General features: G+C 37.0%; 1 protein-coding gene across 1 annotated transcript in view; it reads right to left on the bottom strand.

The window, feature by feature from the left end:
- Positions 1-2,423: 2,423 nt before the first annotated feature.
- LOC144319923 (uncharacterized) overlaps positions 2,424-22,779 on the bottom strand; it is a 38,588-nt gene continuing 18,232 nt past the window's right edge. The window contains exon 3 of the mRNA XM_077908411.1: positions 2,424-2,684. The gene's annotated coding sequence lies outside the window, so the exon portion shown is untranslated. The remainder of the gene's footprint in view (positions 2,685-22,779) is intronic.

Here is a 22,779-nt window from a genome sequence, read left to right as displayed (position 1 = left end):
ACAAACAGCCCAAGGAGTTACAGCTTAGAATCAGCAGTTTGAAAAACGCATAGGGCTTATAGGAGGGATAGTTACTAATCTCAGAGTAAGTGAAGAACTTCTCCAGAACAAAGGAGTTAGCAGGTGCCACTTCTGTCTTCCACAACCCAGCATAAGCACACAGCCACCTGTGGGAACCAGCATTCACTACCTAATTTGTTTATACATGCCCCACCCCCTCCAGCTGGGCTTGCCTCACTTCTGGTGTTGCAAGTCCCCTCCCCTAGAAGATCTGTGCAAACCTTGCCAAGACTATATCTTCCCATTGTGTGATTTTCAGGGACTCAGTCCTGGCTGCGAAAGGTAGTCATCACCCACAGAAAGTGTGCATACCTTGTTAAAACTGTAGCCCCTGCCCAGGTGTGCTTTGCAGATCTGCCCCAGCTGGCCCAGTCTCCACAGTGACTATGCATCCCCATGGAAGAGGACAGATACGCACACCTTGCAGGCACTGAAGCCTTGCCTGCACATGCTTTGCAAAGGAGCTCAAGTGGTCAGTTTTCCACAGCAACTGCATGTCTTCTGTGAAAGAAGACGAGGGCCACCTTGTTAAAAATGTGGCCCACCAGGGCAGCCTAGGTGGCTCAGTGGTTTAGCGCTGCCTTCAGTTCAGGGCGTGATCCTGGAGACCCTGGATCGAGTCCCATGTCAGGCTTCTTGCATGGAGCCTGCTTCTCCTCTACCTGTGTCTCTGCCTCTCTCTCTCTCTCTCTCTCTCTGTCTCTCATGAGTAAATAAATAAAATCTTTAAAAAAAATGTGGCCCCACCCACTACTTTCAGGAACAGAGACATAGTTGACTTTCTAACACATAGGAACAGACAGAGAGTTAGGCAAAATGAGGATCCAGAGGAATATGTCCCAAATGAAAAAACAGGACAAAATCACAGAAAGAGACCTACGTGAAAAAGAGATTAGTCATATGTCTGATAGAGAATTTAAAGTAATTCTCACTGGACTTGAGAAAAGAGTAAGGGACATCAATGAAATCCTTAACACACAGAGAAAAAAGAACCAAACAGATGAAGAACACAATAACTGAAATTCAAAATACACTACATGGAATAAACAGCAAACTGGAAGAAGCAGAAGAATGAATCAGCAACCTAGAATAATGGAAAGTAAACAAGCTAAGCAGTTGAAAGAAAAAAAATATGCAAAAATAGAAGAGGCTTAGGGAACTCAGTGACTCCATCAAGTGTAATAACATTAGCATTAGAGGGACCCCAGGAGAGGAAGAGATAGAAAAGGGATTAGAAAGTTTATTTGAAGAAATAATAGCTGAAAAATTCCCAAATTTGGGGGAAGGAAACAGAAATTCAGATCTGGGAGGCACAGAGATCCCCCAACAAAATCAACCCAAAAGGACCAAATGGAGACACATAGTTGAAATGCAGTGATAAAGAATTTTATAAGCATCAAAACAGTTGCATAAAAGGGAAACCCCATAAAGCTATCAGCAGATTTTTCAAGAGAAACTGCAGTCCAGAAAGGAGAGGCATGATATATTCAAAGTGCTTAAAAGGAAAAAATCTGCAGCAAAGAATATTCTATCCAGCAAGGCTATCATTCAGAATAGAAGGAAAGATAGCTTCCCAGGCAAACAAAAGTTAAAAGAGCTCATGACCACTAAACCAGCCCTACAGGAAATGTTAAAGAGGACTCTATGAGTAGAAAGGAAAGACCATAATTTTAAAAAGTACAAAACAAAAAAGTTGTAAAAATAAGGATATCTATATATCTATAAAAATCAGTTAAGGGACTCACAAAATAAAATGAAGTATGATACCATATACATAAATATGAGGAAGGGAGGAGTAAAGAATGGGTTTAAACTTAAGCAACCATCAACTTCGTAGACTGCTATATGTAGATGTTATATACAAACCTAATGTAGATGTTATATACAAACCTAACCACAAATCAAAAGCCAGTAACAGACACACAAAAAATAAAGTGTATCACTAAAGAAAGCCAACTTATGGTGTGAGAAGAGAGCAAGAGAATAAAGGAGCAGAGAATATCCACAAAAACAAACACAAAACAATGGCAGTAAATAATAAAATGGCAATAAATACATATCTATCAACAATTATTTTAAATATAAGTACTAAATGCTCTAATCAAAAGACATAAGGTGATGGAATGGATTAAAAAAAACAAGACCCATCTGCATACCACCTACAAGAGACTCACTTCAGACCTAAAGACACATGCAGGTGAAAGTGAGAGGATAGAGAAACATTTATCACACAGATGTAGGTCAAAAGAAAGCTAGTGTAGCAATATTTGTATCAGACAAACTAGACCTTAAAACAAATACTGTAACAATAAACAAAGAAGGACACTATATGATAATACAGACAACAATTCAACAAGCAGATATACCAATTATAAATATTTATACACCCAACATGGGAATACCCAAATACATAAAATTGTTAATAGCAAACATAAAATAAATAGCAAACATAAAAAAAAACTGTTAATAGCAAACATAAAAAAAAATACAATAATAGTAGGGGACTTTAACACGCACTTACATCAACGGGCAGATCATCCAAATAGAAAATCAACAAGGAAACAGTGGCTTTGAATGGCACACTGGACCAATGGATTTAACAGACATATCCAGAGGATTCCATCCTAAAACAGCAGAAAAAAAAACATAATAAGCCACAAAAGAAGCCTCAACAAATTAAAAAAAAGTCAAAGTCATACCATGCATCTTTTCTGACCAAAAACTATAAAACCAGAAACCAACCACAAGGGAAAAAAACCTGGAAAGACTACAAATACATGTAGGTTAAATAACATGCTACTAAACAATGAATGGATCAACCACAAAATCAAAGGGGAAGTAAAAAATTACATGGAAACCAAAGAAAAATACAACAGTCCAAAATCTTAGGGATACAGCAAAAATGGTTCTAAGAGGGAAGTTTATAGCAATAGAGGCCTACCTCAAGAAGCAAGAAAAATCTCACATAAACAACCTAAACTTACACCTAAATGAACTAGAAAAAGAACAAGCACAACTCAAACCCAGGCAAAAGGAAGGAAACAAAAGATTACAGCAGAAATAAGTGATATAGAAACTAAAAAAATAATAGAACAGATTAATAAAACCAGGAGTTAGTTCTTTGAAAGGGTCACCAAAATTGATAAACCTCTACTCAGATTCAGCAAAAAAAGAGAGAGAGTGGAGCACCTGGGTGGTTCAGTCAGTTAAGCATCCAACTCTTGGTTATGATCTTTGGGTCATGGGGCTACATTGGGCTCTGCACTTAGCATGGAATCCACTTGTCCCTCTTCTCCTCCTCCCCCCATTCATGTGCTCTTGCTCTCTCTCTCAGGTAAATAAATAAATAAAATCTTTTTTAAAAAAGAGAGAGAGAGAGAGAAAGCACTCAAACAGAATCAGAAACAAAAGAGAAAAAATAACAAGCAGCATCACAGAAATACAAACAATTATAGGAGAATATTACAAAAAATCATATGCCAACAAAATGGACAACCAAGAAAAAATGAGCAAATTCCTAGAAATATATAACCTCCCAAAACAGATCAGGAAGAAACAGAAAATTTGAAAAGACTGATTACCCCCAATGAAATTGAATCAGTAACCAAAAAATGCCCAACAAGTTACACAGGTGAATTCTATCAAACATTTGAAGAAGAGTTGAAATTTATTTTTCTCCAACTTTTCCAAAAAACAGAAAAGGAAGGAAAACTTCCAAATTCATTCTATGAGGCCAGGATTACCCCAATCCAAAAACCAGATAAAGGCACACCAAAAAAAAAAAGAGAGAGAGAGAGAGAAAGAGAGAGAGAGAGAGAGAGAGAATTATAGGCTGATATTGATACCACTGATGAACATAGATGCAAAAATCCTCGACAAAATACTGGCAAAACAAATTCAACAATACACTTAGAAACTCATTCACCATATTCAATTGGGATTAATTCCTGGGATGCAAGAGTGGTTCAATATTTGCAAATCAATAATGTGATATATTACATCAATAAGGCAAAGGATAAAAACCATATGATCATTTCAAAAGATGCAGAAAAAGCTTCTGACAAAGTACAACATCATTCATGATTAAAAACCCTCAACAAAGTAGGTTTAGAGGGAACATACCTCAACACAATAAAGCCCATATATGAAAAATCCAGAGCTAATATCATTCTCAATGGGGAAAAACTGAGAGCTCTTCCACTAAGGTCAGGAACAAGACAAGGATGTTCACTCTCCCCACTTTTATTCAACATAATACTGGAAATCCTACTACAGCAATCAGACCACAAAAAGAAATAAAAGGCATCTGAATTGGTAAGGAAAAAGTAAGGCTTTCATTATTTGCAAATGACATGATATTCTATACAGAAAACCCAAGACTCCACCAAAAACCTGCTAAAATTGGTAAGTGAATTCAGTAAAGTGGCAAGATAAAAAAAAAACAAAGTACAGATATCTGTTACTCTTCTACACACCAATAATGGAGCAGCAGAAAGAGAAATTAAGGAATCAATCCCATTTACAATTGCACCGAAAATAATAAAATACCTAGGAATAAACCTAATCAAACGGTAAAAGACCTGTGCTCTGAAAACTATAAAACACTGATGAAATAAACTGAAGTTTGACACAAAGATGTTCCATGCTTATGGATCTGAAGAACAAATATTATTAAAATGTCCACAGTACCCTAAGAAATCTACACATTTAATGCAATCCTGTCAAAATACTAACATTTTTCACAGAACTAGAACAAACAATCCTAAAATGTGTATGGAACCACAAAAGACCCAAATAGCCAAAGCAATCTTGAAAAAGAAAAACAAAACTAGAGGTATCACATTCCAGACTTCAAAGTTATATTACAAAGCTACAGTAATCAAAACAATATGGCACTGCACTAAACAGACACATAGATCAATAGGACAGAACAGAAAGCCCAAAAATAAACCCACATTTATATGGTCAACTAATCTTCAACAAAGGAGGCAAGAATATGCAATGGGAAAAAGATAGTCTCTTCAACAAATGGTGCTGGGAAATCTGGACAGCAACATGCAAAAGAATGAAACTGGATCACTTTCCTACACCATACATGAAAATAAACTCAAAGTGGATTAAGGGCCTAAATGTGAGACCTAAAATCATAAGTATCCTAGAAGAGCACACGGGCAATTTTTCTGACATCAGTTGTAGTAACTATATTTTATTTTCAATTTTGAAATTTGTAAATTTTTAAAAAGATTTTATTTATTTATTCATGAGAGACACACAGAGAGAAACAAAGACCTAGGCAGCAGGAGAAGCAGGCTCCCTGCAGGAACCCCAATGTGGGACTTGATCCCAGGACCCTGGAATCATGACCTGAGCCAAAGGCATAAGCTCAACCACTAAGCCACCCAGGCATCCCAGTATTAACTATGTTTTAGATATGTCTCCTGAGGAAAGGGAAATAAAAGCAAAAATAAACCATTGGGACTACATCAAAATAAAAAGCTTCTGCACAGCAAAGAAAACAACCAACAAAACTAAAAGGCAACCTACTGAATGGGAGAAGATATCTACAAATGACATATCTGATAAAGGGTTAGTATTCAAATATATAAAGAACTGATAGAATTCCACACCAAAACAAAAGATAAAAAATATATAATCCAGAATAAAAATGTGTAGAAGAACAGACATTTTTCCAAGGAAGACATCCAGATGGCCAACAGGTATATGAAAAGATGCTCAACATCACTCATCATCAGGGAAGATGCAAATCAAAACTACAATGAGATATAACCTCACACATGTCAGAATGGCTAAAATAAAAAACACAGGAAACAGATGTTGGCAAGGATGTAGAGAAAAAGGAACCCTCTTGCACTGTTGGTGGGAATATAAACTGGTGCAGCCACTCTGGAAAACAGTATGGAGGTTCCTTAAAAATTAAAAATGGAAACTACCCCACAATCCAGTAATCACGCTACTTTGAGTATTTACCCAAAGCATACAAAAATACTAATTCAAAGGAATACATGCACCCCTATATTTATTGCAGTATTATTTACAACAGCCAAATTATGGTAGCAGCCTAAGTGTCCACTGATTGATGAATGGATAAAGAACATGTGAATGGAAAAAGTATACGAATAGTATACTTATCTTTTATTAATTTTTAATTCCAACATAGTTAATACACAGTGTTATATTCTTAGTTTCAGGTATGCAATAGAGTGATCCAACAATTCTATACATTACTTAGTGCTCTTTATGATAAGTGTACTTTTTAATCTCCATCACCTATTTCACCTATTTCACTCATCCCTGACCCACCTCCCCTCTGATAACCATCAGTTTGTTCTCTATAGTTAAGAGCCTGTTTCTTGGTCTCTCATTCTTTTTTCCCCCTATGCTCATTCCCCTATTTTTTGTTTCTTAAATTCCACATGTGAGTAAATTATGCGGTATTTGTATTTCTCTGAGTGACTTATTTTACTTAGAATTGTACTCTTTAGCTCTATTCATTTCGTTGCAAATGGCAAGATTTCATTATTTTTTATGGCTGAATAATATTCCATTATATATGTGTGTGTGTATACACATGTATATATATATATATATATATATATATATATATATATATATACACACACACACACACACACACACCCCTATCTTTTTTATCTATTCATCATTCAATGGACACTTGGGCAAGTTTCATAATTTGGCTATTGTAGATGATGCTACTATAAATATCGATGATGCTACTATGAATCCCTTTGATTTAGTATTTTTGTATCCTGTGGGTAAATACCTAGTAGCACAATTGCTGGATCACAGGGTAGTTCTATTTTCAACTTTTTGAGGAACCCCCATACTGTTTTCCAGAGTGGCTGCAACAATTTGCATTCCTACCAACAGTGCAAGAGAGTTCCCCTTTTTCCACATCCTCACCAACAGCCTGTTGATTCTTATGTTGTTGATTTTTGCTATTCTACAGGTGTGAGGTTTTGCATGTAGTGCTGCGCTGTAACTGCCTCTCATCAGATCATGAGAACCAATTCTTAAATATTTAGAAATTTTGCAATCCTATTGCTAAACAGTTGGTAGATTGAACTCAGCCATTTTTTAGGAGTATTTACACTATAGAAATTGACAAACAGTACAAATCAGGGGTTTATTTAATCATTCTGGTATACCCAAATGATGCTGGTGTGCTATATTTTTCTAGTTTAAAAGCCACCCCGGGTGGCTCAGCGGTTTAGTGCTGCCTTTGGCCCAGGGCATGATCCTGGAGACCCGGGATCCAGTCCCACGCCAGGGTCCCTGATGGAGCCTGCTTCTCCCTCTGCCTGTGTCTCTGCCTCTCTCTCTCTCTCTCTTTTTCTGTCTCTCATGAATAAATAAATAAAATCTTTAAAAACAATAAAAAATAAAAAGTTCCCCCCTAGACAGCAAACTGACCTACAGGTTAAATCTGGCCTGTCACATGTTTTTGTGAATAAGGTTTTATTAGAATCCACCCATTGGGGATCCCTAGGTGGCTCAATGGTTTAGCGCCTGCCTTCGGGCCAGGGCCAGGGCGTGATCCTGGAGACCTGGGATCGGGTCCCACATCGGGCTCCCTGCATGGAGCCTGCTTCTCCCTCTGCCTCTCTCTCTCTCTCTCTCTGTGTGTGTGTCTGTCATGAATAAATAAATAAAATATTTAAAAAAAGAACCCACCCATTTGTCCATTTGTTTACATACTGTCAATGACTGTTCTTATGCTATAACAGCAGAGTTGAGTGGTCATGACAGAGATCAGAGCCTAAAATATTTACTATCTGGCTCTTCACTGAAAAAGATATGGTAAACAAAAACTATGTTGAGCAAGGGTAACAGACATGCCAAATGATAATAAATTATAGTTTGAACAGAATTCATCAGAAACTTCCATCTTGGAAAAGTGCTTTTTCCATATTCTTCTACACACAAAGCCTAAAATCTTATAGCCATTTGTTTTTTTAATACTCTAAGATATCTAGCAACAGTATACATTTGGTAGATAACCTCTTTTTGTTAAAAGGGTAAACAATTATATTTATGCATAAATATTTTGGAGAAGATGCACAAAGCTCTTGTAACATTAGTTGCCCCTGAAAAGAGGAACTGGGTAACTTATGGGCAGGGAAAAAATAGTTTTCACTTTATATCCTTTTCTATTTCTTGAATCTTAAACCATGTGTTTATATGGCCTACTTAAAAAATAAATAACATGTTTAAAAAGTATTGGCTAAGAAGAGATTTAGGAATCTCAATCCTTTCTTCTAAGAGGCACCCTGGTGTAATAGAAAGAGCATTGTTTTGAGATTTAAAAAAGAAAAAAAAAGAAGATATGGTTCCAAAACCTGGTCTGCTACTTATTAGTTTTGTGATGTTGGCCGAGTTCCTTAAATTAGCTGAATTTCAGCTTGGACATTAATAAAATCAGTATAACAAAAGCTACTTTGTGAGGATTAGACATTATATAAAACTGCCTTGTACTTACTAAATGGTAGCTATTATTCTTTGGATTTCAATTATCCCTGCTATCCATTACCATCAATTATGTTTTGGATGTTGATTAAAGGGAGCCTGAGGTATGAGGTGTAGAAGAGTCTTAATTTACAGATATCAACTAACGACCTGTGGGGGAAAAGCAATCAGTCATTTAAAAATTGTATTCAAAAAGGGTGTTGCCTGTGTTCTCCTCTAGGATTTTGATGGAATCTTTTCTCACATTTAGATCTTTCATCCTTTTTGAACTCAGCCACAGTAACTTCTTGCAAGATACATCCACGAAGGCAAAAGAAACAAAAGCAAAGATGAACTATTGGGACTTCATCAAGATAAGAAGCTTTTGCACAGCAAAGGATACAGTCAACAAAACTAAAAGACAACCTACAGAATGGGAGAAGATATTTGCAAATGATGTATCAGATAAAGGGCTAGTTTCCAATATCTATAAAGAACTTATTAAACTCAACACCAAAGAAACAAACAATCCAATCATGAAATGGGCAAAAGACATGAAGAGAAATCTCACAGAGGAAGACATAGACATGGCCAAGATGCACATGAGAAAATGCTCTGCATCACTTACCATCAGGGAAATACAAATCAAAACCACAATGAGATACCACCTCACACCAGTGAGAATGGGGAAAATTAACAAGGCAGGAAACCACAAATGTTGGAGAGGATGCGGAGAAAAGGGAACCCTCTTACACTGTTGGTGGGAATGTGAACTGGTGCAGCCACTCTGGAAAACTGTGTGGAGGTTCCTCAAAGAGTTAAAAATAGACCTGCCAAAAAAAAAAAAAAAAAAAAAATAGACCTGCCCTACGACCCAGCAATTGCACTGTTGGGGATTTACCCCAGATACAGATACAATGAAATGCCGGGACACCTGCACCCCGATGTTTATAGCAGCAATGGCCACAATAGCCAAACTGTGGAAGGAGCCTCGGTGTCCAACGAAAGATGAATGGATAAAGACGATGTGGTTTATGTATACAATGGAATATTACTCAGCCATTAGAAATGACAAATACCCACCATTTGCTTCAACATGGATGGAACTGGAGGGTATTATGCTGAGTGAAGTAAGTCAATCAGAGAAGGACAAACATTATATGGTCTCATTCATTTGGGGAATATAAATAATAGTGAAAGGGAATATAAGGGAAGGGAGAAGAAATGTGTGGGAAATATCAGAAAGGGAGACATAACATAAAGACTCCTAACTCTGGGAAACGAACTAGGGGTGGTGGAAGGGGAGGAGGGCGGGGGGTGGGGGTGAATGGGTGACGGGCACTGAGGGGGGCACTTGACAGGATGAGCACTGGGTGTTATTCTGTATGTTGGCAAATTGAACAATAAAAAATAAATTTATTTTAAAAAAAATTGTATTCAGGTGCTTTTTGGGTCTTCGAGTGCAAAAGTCCAAGGGGTTTTCAAGGCTTCGTAAGAACTATCCCAAGAGATCAAGCAATCAATGGCATTTAATAATGGCCCAAAATCCACAATGCATTTTCATACTGGTTCTCTCTCCTCTGCTTTGCTTCTCCTTTTCTGCCCTTGTATCTTGGAACTGCTTGCCCTAATAAAGTAACAGCTCATGAGTCTTTTGCCTCAGCTTATGTATACTTCTGGGGGAAGCTCAAGCTAAGACCCGGGACAACCTAATTCTTTTCCTTTTTTATTTTATTATTTTTTAAGATTTTATTCATTTATTCATGAGAGACACAGAGGGAGAGGCAGAGACATAGGCAGAGGGAGAAGCAGGCTCCATGCAGGGAGCCCATTGTGGGACTCCATCCTGGGACTCCGGGATCAAGCCCTGAATCAAAGGCAGTTAGATGCTCAACCGCTGAGCCACCCAGATGTCCCTCTTCTCCTTTTTTTAAAAAAGATTTTATTTACTTAACTTGACAGAGAGAGAGAGAGCACAAGCAGGTGGAGCAGAAGGTAGAGGGAGAGGGAGAAATAGGCTCCCTGCTGAGCAGAAAGCCTGATACAGAGGCTCAATCCCAGGATACAGAGATTATGACCTAAACTGAAGGTGGATGCCTAACAACCCAGGTGCCCTGGGCCTGCCTAATTCTACTGAAGAGAGTCTGGGACTTTGTAGCAGATACTGTTGGTGCCCTACTTTCACGCCTTAATATTACAGGGCCTGCTTTCTTGACTGCCAGTATTTGCATCTCTTGTTCTGTTGGAGGGCTTATCTTTATCACCCTCAATCAATATATTCTCCCATTGTATGAGATCTCTTTTACTTTCTTGATGGCATAGTTTTCTCTACAAGTTTTTAATTTTGATGAAGTGCAATTTTTCAAATTTATTTTATCACTTGTCTTTTAGGGATTGTATCTCAGAGACCACTGCCTAACCCAAATTCACTAAGATTTACTACTATGTGTTCTTCTAGTGTTGTTGTTGTTGTTGTTGTTTTTAAGATTTTATTTATCTATTCATGAGAGACATAGAGAGAGAGAGAGGCAGAGACATAGGCAAAGGGAGAAGCAGGCTCCATGCAGGGAGCCTGATATGGGACTCGATCCCGGAACTCCAGGATCACTCCCTGGGCCAAAGGCAGACTCTACTCAACTGCTGAGCCACCCAGGTGTTCCCTTCTAGTGGTTTTATAGCTTTTTTACACTTAGGTCTATGATCCATTTTTAGTCAACTTTTGTGTAGGGTTCCGGTAAGAGTCTAATTTCATTCTTTCACATGTGGATATTCAGTTGTCCCAGAACCATTTGTTGAAGACATTATTTTTTTCTCCATTGAATTATCTTGGCACCCTTGTGGGAAATCAATTGGCCTTAAAGGAAGGGTTTATATATAGATTTTCCATTTTATTCCATTGACCTATAGATCTATCTTCATGCCATGACCATAGTGTCTTGATACTGTAGTTTTGCAATAGGTTTCAAATTGGGAAGTATGAGTCCTCCAACTTTGGACTTCAAGACTTTTGGCTGTCATCTTTGCTTCCTGATTTATACTTTCTAGATCTTCTTTAAGAAATCCTTTTGGACTTCAAAGCCAGAAAATATTTTTCTGTAATAGTTTTCAAGAAGTTTTATCCTTTGTCCTTCTCATTCCAGTCATTGATTTATTTGGACTTTATTCTAGTGCATGGTAGGAAGGAGGGGTTTAAATGTCATGTTTTTCAATTGTTTCAATGCTTTTTTTTAAGTCTGCTTTTTCTTTCACTGATCTACAATAAAAGCCTGTCACAAATCAATTTTCCACATAAGTGTGGTTCTGTTTAGGTATCCAGTTCTATTCTATTCGTCATTTTTTTCTATCCCTGAACCAGCAACACAGTGCCTTAATTATTATACCTTTTATTTTTAGATATTACAAGGTTTTTTTGTTTGTCACTATTAGATGTCTGAATTTTAAATCAGTTTTTTAGACTGGTGGTTCATATCCATCAGCTTATTCAACTTTAGTACCAGTCTCATCCCCAGCAGCTTTTCCAGAACTACTACCCTCACCATGAAGCTCCATGAGCTTTTCCAATTCACACTTGGGCTTCTTCATCATTTTTACTTTTCTAACAAAGACATCATGGAGTGGATAAATAGATTGGCAAGCCTTTTCTTTGTCTTTTTCCATATGCTGCTTGAAATTGATTTAGTGATTAATTCAAGTCATTTGTCTACACCTCTTGGGTCATGATTTCCGTCATCTTTTTCCAAATTTAGCAGATCTGTTGGTGCTGAACCTAAGAGGTCTTCTAAATCTGACTGTTGTGATTTTTAGTAAAACCAACACAAAATAGGTAAAGCAAATAACCAACAGTAGTCTTGACAACAACATGAGCTTCAATCAGGGTCTGCCATTTTTTGACCACGGAGCACATTTATGACAGTTTAAGATTAGTCAGGCAGTTTTTGTCCTGAACATCCTCAGTAGCAGCTTGGATTTTCTAAATGCAACATCATCATTCTACCTGCAGAAAAGCTTAGTTCAAAAACACTACCCTCAAGGCCATTAGATGCAAGTTTGGATCCTTGAGTTCTTATAGCTAGTATATTTAGAATATTTCTAATACTGAACATAGCTGGTGCTTTCACATCATACCAATCTTTCTTAGAAAATGGATCGACCCTTTCTTTTTTACTCCCTTCTGGCCATCTTTTGTAAGGTTCTTGCTTTTTCCAACCACCATGATGCTGTTCAGGGAGCCAAAAGGCTTAGTTATGATAGCTTTTTAATAAGGTAACCTGTAAGGCAAATCTTTCCACCTTGTTCTTCTTCATAAGTATATTTATGGCTCTTACATATAAATTACATAGTTTGACAATTTACACGTACACAAACACACACTTATTTCATTTGGATTTTGGCTGGAATTGCATTGAATTTACAAATCATTTTGGGAAAAAATTATTTTTAAAAATATTGAGTCCTATAATCAAGAAGTATGATCATTTACTTAGATTGGGCTGTACAGTGTTGTAGAGTTCCAGGGTTGTCTTTCTCACCCAAAGATTCACTTAGATCTTTTCTCCTTTATGCTACCTTCTTCTTTCTGAGATTAATGAGAATGCTTTCAATATATCAAATTAAGAATAATGTTAGCTTTCTGAGATTAATGAGAATGCTTTCAATATATCAAATTAAGAATAATGTTAGCTGCTGTATTTGGCCTGTAACCTTTATCTGGTTAGAATGGCCCTTTTTATTTATTAAGAGGTTTTAAAATTCAAATTGTTGAATTTAATCAAACACAGTTTATTTTTAATATTAAACGAAACCTGGATTTGTGAGATAAACTCATCCTGGTAATGATGTATTATCTCCTTTGCATACTGTCAGGTTCCATTTTCTAACTGAACTTATTTAGGATTTTCACTAAGGTCATGACAGGTCATCTATTGTCTGAGGTTATACTGATAGCAAGGTTATACTAGCTTTATTTTTTTTACTTCTTATTTTTTTTAAGACTTTATTTATTTATTCATGAGAGAGAGAGAGAGAGGCAGAGACACAGGTGGAGGGAGAAGAAGGCTCCATGCAGGTAGCCCAAAGTGGGACCCGATCCTGAGTCTCCAGGATCACGCCCTGGACTGAAGGCAGCGCTAAATCGCTGAGCCACCCGGGCTGCCTTTATTTTTAAAAAGTTAGAAGTTGACTTTTTTTTTTTAATTATTTCTTTATTCATTAATGGGAGACACACAAAGAGAGAGAGAGAGAGACAGACAGAGAGATAGAGAGAGAGAGAGGCGCACAGACACAGGCAGAGCGATAAGCAGGCTCCATTCCCGGGAGCCCGACGCGGGACTCGATCCCACGCCTCCAAGATCACACCCTGGGCGGAAGGTGGCGCCAAACCGCTGAGCCACCGGGGCTGCCCAGATCTTTTTCTATTCACTTGTATAATTTGTATACTACTGGAATTGTAAGGTCATTCACTGATAGAACTCTGGGTTTGAAGCTTGCTTTGCACAAAGATTTTATTTTCTTTATTTTTTTATCTTTTAAATAAAGATTATTTATTCATGAGAGACACAGAGAAGAGGCAGAGACATAGGCAGAGGGAAAGCAGGCTCCTCACAAGGAGCTCAATGCGAGACTTGATCTCAGAATACCAGGATCATGCCCTGAGCCAAAGGCAGGCGCTAAACCACTGAGCCACCCAGGTATCTCTGCATAAAGTTTTTTTTTTAATTTTTATTTATTTATGATAGTCACAGAGAGAGAGAGAGAGGCAGAGACACAGGCAGAGGGAGAAGCAGGCTCCATGCACCGGGAACCCGACGTGGGATTCGATCCCAGGTCTCCAGGATCGGGCCCTGGGCCAAAGGCAGGCACCAAACCGCTGCGCCACCCAGGGATCCCCAACAAAGATTTTAATTTACTAACCATTTATATTATGCTTAATGAATGGTTTAAATTTACTAACCATTTATATCATGGTTACTACATTAGTAGTTATGGAACTACTATTCAGATATTCAATTTATTTTTGAGATAGGAAGAACTTCTGCAGGAAATCATATTTTCTAAAACTATCAATTTTAATCTAATTTTAAAAAACTTTAGCATAAATTTATCTTTTGAATGTTGGAAGAGTTTCTAAGCCCCCCTTCTCACTTCTACTATTGTTTATTTGTGCATTCTTTTTTTTTAACCAACCTTGCTAGAAGTTTGCTTTTAGTATCCTTTTACTTGAGCCTTGTACAATTTTGTTTATTATGTAATTTTCTTCTCTTATTGTTTCCTTCTGTTTTGTTCATTCTGCTGTTTCTTTTCTTAAGTTTTATGCTTTCAGCATTCATTTTTAGCCATTCTTCACTATTAGGAGCATTTACCACAGTAAGTTTCCCTCTAAGCTCTGTTTAGCAGTTTTTCAGTTACAGAACTTCCATTTCACTTTGTTTTTCTAGTTTCCATTTTTCTGTTGAGCTTCCCCATCTGTTCAGTCACACCTCTAAGGGAAACTCCATCTTTTTCTTTAAATTCTTGAACATATTTATAATAACTGCTTTAAAGTACATATCTATTTAGTCCAACATCCACGATCATCTTTGTTTCTACTATTTTTTCTCTTAATGGTCATATTTCCCTTCTTCTTGAGTTACTTGTCTAGTAATTTCTCCCTTGTGTAGAACAATTTTAGCTGCTACACTGTGAAGAACTGTATTATATTTATTTAAAGTATGTTGAGTTTTGTTCTGGTAGGCTGTTCATTACAGTGTTCACCTTGATCCTATTCTGGTTTTGTCATACTCCTAGGGCATGTGATAAGATCTCTCTAGTGTGAATGGATTGAAATTCCACATTCTTCCAGCACTGACATTTGTGTTAAGTTCTCAGTCACTACTGGTAGGTCTCACCTGGGCTCACTTTACACATATGCAAACACTTAGCCATACTCCTAATGATAACCTTCCCACAGATCTTTGAGATTCCCTCCTTCACAGCTCAACCATCTAAGGTATACTGATCCACAAATTGCAGCCATCTCAGCAGCCTTGATCCCAGGACCCTGGGATCATGACCTAAGCTGAAGACAGATGCTTAACCGACTGAGCCACCGCAGGTGCCCCAAGTTTCAGGTTTTAATATTATAGTAATGCTACAGAAAGAATTAAGTCTGAGTTCTAATACTGACGGTACCACTTAATATCTGGCTTTTTTTGTTTGTTTTTAGAGTTTTCAATGTTCAGAATCTCAATTTCCTTATCTACACAGTACAGATAAACACAGAATAAGCCTTCATTTAAATTTTTTCCTTCTCTTTGTAATTTTATTAGAGTTCTTTCAACACGGTTTTTCAAAAGTATTCCACTTCAAAAAATATATATTCTGCAATTTTTGGGTAGAATATTTTATATATGCCCATTGAAACAAGCATATTAGTTTGTTTTGCTCAAATTTTCTATAATCTTGTCAATCTTGCTTTTTTGTGTGCTTGATGTATCACTGAGAAATAGGTGTTGAAATCTCTTATTATGATTGTAGGATTTGTCTCTTAACTCCTTGTTCCTGGTGATTTGCTCCTTTTATCCTATCTAGTGATCCTCTTTAGTCATGCTTTTTGCTTTAAAATCTTACATTTTCTGGTATTCATAGATTTATACTAGCTTTGTTTTGCTTAGTATTTACCTGATATATATTTTATGCTCCTTTATTTTCAATGTTTCTATATTCTTATTTATTTATTTTTATTTTTTTATATATTCTTATTTTTAACTCTATATTTTGCAAAGATTAAAAAACCATTTGTAGACATTCAGTTCAATCCTGTTTCATTACTATGAAACAGGTGTCCCCTAGCAACATGTGGTAATAATAGCTTGTGATAAAATACACTTCATCCTTCATAATAGTTTTCTCCTTTTTTGTTCCATTGTGGAAATTGATACAACACAGGGAAGATGGGTAGCTCCAGGGAAGGAAGTTATTGAGTTATTAGAAAAATAAAGTATAAGAAATGAAGAAAATTCAAGCTATGGGAGTGATCTTCAGATAAAATTAGATCTTACATGAGAGATCTAAGGATAAAAGAAAAGTTAAGGTTTTACAATCTATAACAAAGAGGAGAAAAAGCAAAAGGAAAAAAAAAAAAGAGGGCTTCAAACTGTTCAATTTAAAGCTGGAACCAAGACAACACTTAAGATCTGACCTAAAAAGATCTGAAATACCCAAGAATAGGAAGGTAAAAGACCACTGAAAGGTTTAAATATCAGGGCGCCTGAGTGATTGATTCAGTCAGTTAAGCATCTGCCTTCAGCTCAGGTCATGGTCCTGGGGTCCTGGGATTGAGCCCCCTGCGTCAGGCTCCCTGCTCAGCAGAGAGCCTGCTTCTCTCTATCCCTCTACTCCTCCCCCTGCTTGTGCTCTCTCTTGTACACTCTATCTCAAAGAAGGACAGGACAAGGACAGGACAGGGAAAAGGAAAAGGAAAAGGAAAAGGAAAAGGAAAAGGAAAAGGAAAGGGTATAAATGTCACCCAGAATTTAAAAAGCAAGACTTAGGGATCAAGTTATAAGCATGATTTTGATATGAACCTGCATTTGCAGGGTGCCTAGGTGGCCCAGTTGGTTAAGCGTCTGCCTTTGGTTCAGGTCATGATCCTGGGGTCCTGGGATTGAGCCCCCAGCATTGAGCCTGCTTCTCCCACTCCCTCTACCTCTGCTTGTGCTCTCTGTCAAATAAATAAATAAAATATTTTTAAAAAAGAATCTGAGGGATCCCTGGGTTTAGTGCTTGCCTTTGGCCCAGGGCATGATCCTGGAGTCCTGGGATCAAGTCTCACATCAGGCTCCCTCCATGGAGCCTGCTTCTCCCTCTGCCTGTGTCTCTGCCTCTCTCTCTCTCTCTCTCTCTCTCTCTCTCTCTCTTTCTCTCTGTGTCTATCATGAATAAATAAAATCTTTTAAAAAAAATCTGTACTTTCATATCTATGTGTAATCTAAACCCTGAGATTTTTATATTCAAAATGGCTGATTGTGTATGCTATGTGCTGGTCAACTATGATTCATGATTCTCCTTCCTGAACTTTATCTTCCTCCAGTATTCCTTATTTAAATAAATAGCATCCACCCATTTCCGTAAGCCAGAAATCTGGAAGTCATCCTTGATTCATCTTTCCCTCACAATCAAATCCTATTGATTCTGTCTCTTAAATATCTCTTGAATCAGTTCACTTTTTCCTCCTCCTCTTTGCCAACCCTGTCATTCACTTCCTCCAATTGTCTCCTGTTTCCCTACATCTATGACTTGGGCACCATTCTGCTCAGAGTGCCTAGAATGATCTTTTAAAAATGCAAGTGATTATGTCACTTCCTGCTTAAACATATAAAACAAGAAACAAACAAAAAATTTCAATGGTTTTCCATTTCTCTCAGAATTAAGACCAATCCCTTAATAAGGTGTCTGAGATCTGGATTTTGTCTCTCTAAACTGTAACCATGTTGGCTTTCCTTTCAGTATCTCAAAATCCATCAGCGCTAGCGCTATTCCCTCTGCTTAAATCACTTTCCTTACACTCTTCGCTTAGCCAACTCCTCATTTTTCTTGTTAATAGCTTTGATATATCTAAAATCTATTCCGATTCCCAATATACATTACCTAGTCCCCTGTTGAAAGTTCCGATTAGCATTCTGTACATTTGCATCAACTGAGTACATTTGTAAATACTTGTATAAAGTTGGTCTCCCTTGCTCTTTATACATGAGGACTGGAACTGTCTTATCCCTCTTTGTATCTCCAGTCCCTAGCTGGAATGACCTCAACTGGTGAATGACCAACTTACTAAAAAAAATGAATGAATAAATGATAATTGAGCAAAGAATTTATGATAGGGCAGAGCAGTGTAAAAACCTGCTGTCTGCAGGTCAAAATTTAAGGAAATTCTCCCTTCAGAGGAGGATTAGCAATGAAAATGGGGAACACTCTTTTCAAGGGCACCATGAATGGTTCAATTATTATTTATTCTTCCTTTTGCTCAAGTTTTTGCTGAGAAGAACGAGGCTCACAAATTTGGTATACCCAAAACATACCAGTAAAGTGCAGAAGGAAGAAAGTCTGTATCTCCATTTTTTTCAGATGAGGAAATTGAGATTCAGAGATCAAAATTTCTATTTACAGTCTCAGAGTAGTTTGGTGACCTGTGACTTATCATTTTCTATGTTTGATGCTGAGGTATGAACACTATATTCCAAAACTGTTTTTATGATTTGGATAGTCTGATACCGAAAATGTAATCATTCCGAACCCTAAAAATATTTCTAACTTAATGTCAGTATAATGCAGTAATTCTTCCTTCCTGAGGTAATGACATTCTCAAAATAGAGATTTTACCTCATATAAAATAGATTATAACTGGAGTGAACTAAATTATGAAAACAAAACTTTTTTTATGTACCATATTTCCAAGTTATCTGTGCTATGGAAGTGCAATTTGTAATTCTCTTTTCTTTGGCCACAGCTCTTCCAACATAGCTTCCCAACAGTGTCATACATTTTCTTCTTAACATTATGTTCCAGTTGTGTGACTAACACTGACAAATTTGTCTGTAACAAGAGTCTTCCTTGACCAGCCTGTCACCACTTCCCCTAAATGCAGGGTGGTTCTAAGTGAGTGATCTTTCAGAGACACTCCTCATTGGTGTCTGGGTGTTACCTCATAATCTAGCCAAATAACTTTTACAGAGTTCAGTAAACTCTTTGGGCTGAATAAGGCTGATTTCATTTTTTATTTCAATCACAATCATCTAAATTGTTAAGACTCTCTGTCATCTTAAGGAAAAACTGACAGAATTTACTCACAATGTTTGTGCAACGTAGCCTAGTTGTATGGCAACAAAGTAAACCACTGAAAAAACAAATTTTTAGGGGAAGAATCATAAGTATGTGACTAAGAAAGGTCTATTCAAATTATACTTCAATTTAGCCAATTACTTGAAAAAAATACTTGAAGTATTTTTAAACCAGTTCTCTAATACTCAAAACTTTTAAATTGCTTATAGATATATTTTGTGCAGCTTATTTATTAATTTTTTTCATTCTCGATATAGGAAAATACTGTTAGAATTATTAGCAATTGAGGTTATATTTAAATGAAAGTCACCACTAAGTTTTATTTCTCAATCTGTAATTTTTATAGGGAATTGATTATATATGTCTAATCACTTTAAAGGGAATGAGAGGTATAAAAAGTAAGACAGAATTAAAAGTTCAACAAATAGGGACGCCTGCATGGCTCAGTGGTTGAGCATCTGCCTTTGGTTCAGGGTGTGATCCTGGAGTCCCTGGATGGAGTCCCATATCAGGCTCCCTGCCTGAGCCTGTTCTCCCTCTGCCTGTTTCTCTGCCTCTCTCTCTCTCTGTCTCTCATGAATAAATAAATAAAAACTTAAAAAAAAAAGTTTAACAAATAATTGGAAAGGTAAGATTAACAAACATAATGCAATTATGCAGTGATGAACAACAATCCTAATCGAATGCTGGATTGTATAGGAACTAGTCAATGAGGATGTAGAGAAACAAAGCAGTTAAAATACTGTTTCTGAGGAGATAAATTGGTAAAACTTTTCCTTTTTTAAAAAAAGATTGAGAATATTTATTATATTTATTATTTATTTAATTTTCTGTTTTTCTTTTCCAAAATACTGATATAAAATCTGGATGTCAGCTTTACAACCAGTTTTATTTTTCATTTTTAATTATTTTCATAGAAAATTTGAAACTTAACACAAAAATAGGAAAATGTGTTTTTGTGTTCATATCACCAAGCCACACTAATACTTTTATTTTCTTGGGATGTTCTCCTATAAAAGATATTCACAAGATATTTTTCATACCTTTCAGAATTTAACTACAGTCACCTCACAAAGGTTTCTGTGGGCATTCTATTTAAAACTGTATCATCAAGGGGCACCTGGGTGGCTCAGTACTTGAAAGTCTGCCTTTGACTCAGGTCATGATCACCAGATCCTTGGATCGAGTCTCACATCAGGCTCCTTGCAAGGAGCCTCCTTCTCCCTCTGCCTATGTCTCTGTCTCTCTCTCTCTGTGTCTCTCATGAATAAATAAATAAAATCTTTTAAAAATAATTAAATAAACTGTGCCCTCAAAACTCTCTCTGCCTCTTCCGTTTCTTTTTTTCTCACCATAACATTTATTACCTTCTAACACATTATACTTTATTTTTTTTAAAGACTTTATTTTTTTATTCATAGAGACACAGAGAGAGAGAGAGAGGGAGGCAGAGACACAGGCAGAGGGAGAAGCAGGCACCATGCAGAGAGCCCGACGGACTTGATTCAGGGTCTCCAGGATCACGCCGTGGGCTGCAGGCGGCGCTAAACCGCTGTGCCACCGGGGCTGCCCTAACACATTATACTTCAAAAAAATATTTTATTTCTTACCTGTTTGCAACCCAATAAATTACATGAAGACAGGGATTATCAAATGTTATCTTCATTGTTATACCCCAGTATTTAGAATAGGCCTGATGCATAGAAAGGCTTACTAAATGGTCAGTGAGGGGAGCCTGGGTGGCTCAGTTGTTGGGTGCCTGCCTTTAACTCAGGTCATGATCTCAGGATCCTGGGATCAAGCACTACATCAGGATCCCTTCTTAGCAGGGAGTTTACTTCTCCCTCTGCCCCCTCCCCTACTCATGCCTGCTCATTCTCTCTCTCTCTCATACTTTCTCTCACAAATAAATAAATAAAATCTTTTTAAAAATAAATAAATGGTCAATGAATGAATTAATATGTACTGATATGGGGAAATGTCCATGATACATTAAATTAAAAAAAAACATAAAAACTACAACACAATTTGGATAATCTACATTACTGGGTGGCAGGAAAGGTGGACTTGAAAGAGGTAGTAGCATTCACCAAATATTCTGCACTTCACATTCCATATGTCTACAGCTTACTTGTAGCAGGGCAGGGCTATGATTACCAGTTCTGACTAGCAAATTGTAAGTGCTGAAATTTAGTATGTCAATTATGGGCTGAGGCAGTAAAAAAAACCGATGTGTGATTTATAGTCTTTTTGTTGCTGTGATGACTAAAAGCACCATGCATTGCAGAGTGTGACCACAACATGATAGAACTTCCATTACCCTGGGCCCCTGAGTGACTGCATGGAGAAAACGCCCTGCCAATCTGCAATAAGATATGCAGCATTAGCAAGAAGTAAATTTTTGTTGTGTTAAGCAACTGATATTTGGGTGGATTTTTTGTTATTCCAATATAATCTAGTCTATCTTGACTAACATATGTATGCAAACTAGCATTTATGAAACTTATTATATATCAGTAACTCTGCTGAATGCTTTATCTTATTAAACCCTCTCTCAGCCTTGTGAACCAGTAAACTATTACTATTACTCTGAAATGAGGAAACTCAGGCAGTGTGAGGACCAATAACTTGTTCAGGGTAGCCAGCTAAATGGAAAAGCTGGAAATGGAAACCAGACAGTCTAGATTAAGAACTACCAAACTGTTAATAGTAGTTATCTCTGAGGGCAGGATTATGGGGAGTGATCATTCTTTGTTCTTTGTTTCCATAATGTTACAAATCTTAAAATAATCATTCATTCCTTTGTAGTAAGCAATAAATAACAAATATGTAGATAAGCTCTATGTTGGATACTTAAAGACTAAATTTAGAGATGGAAGTCAAATGACACTGGAGAATGGAATAATCAAGGAATGCCTAAAAATGACTCTGCCACCCATAGCCAATACCTGATTTTTATAGGTGAATTCCAGAAAATAAGGTGAATCATACCATATTTCACAATTAATTTGGTTTAGTTTTGGAGTGGGGGCTGGGAGTAAGGGGAATACCTCTGTATATTTTCACTTACAGCAAGGAAGGAATTAATAAAACGGCCATGCCCACAACAGGATGAACATTGTAGTTCTGGAAATATTTTTCAGATTTTCTAGTACTTAATAGCACTCTTTAAAATAAAAGTAATAATAACAAAACAATTCCTTATGGCTAAAATGGCCTTATTAAATGCACATTTTAAATGTTCTTGGGATGTCTGGGTGGCTCAGCGGTTGAGCATCTGCTTTTGGCTCAGGGCGTGATTCTGGAGTCCCAGGATTGAGTCCTGCATAGGGCTTCCTGCATGGAGCCTGCTTCTCCCTCTCTCTCTGTCTCTCATGAATAAATAAATAAAATCCATAAAAAATGTTCTATTCAATCCTA

The sequence above is a fragment of the Canis aureus genome, chromosome 9 (assembly GCF_053574225.1).
Source record: "Canis aureus isolate CA01 chromosome 9, VMU_Caureus_v.1.0, whole genome shotgun sequence".
NCBI classification, from domain to species: domain Eukaryota; kingdom Metazoa; phylum Chordata; class Mammalia; order Carnivora; family Canidae; genus Canis; species Canis aureus.
Note: the sequence above shows the minus strand (reverse complement) of the source record. Positions and strands in the feature narration are given on the sequence as shown.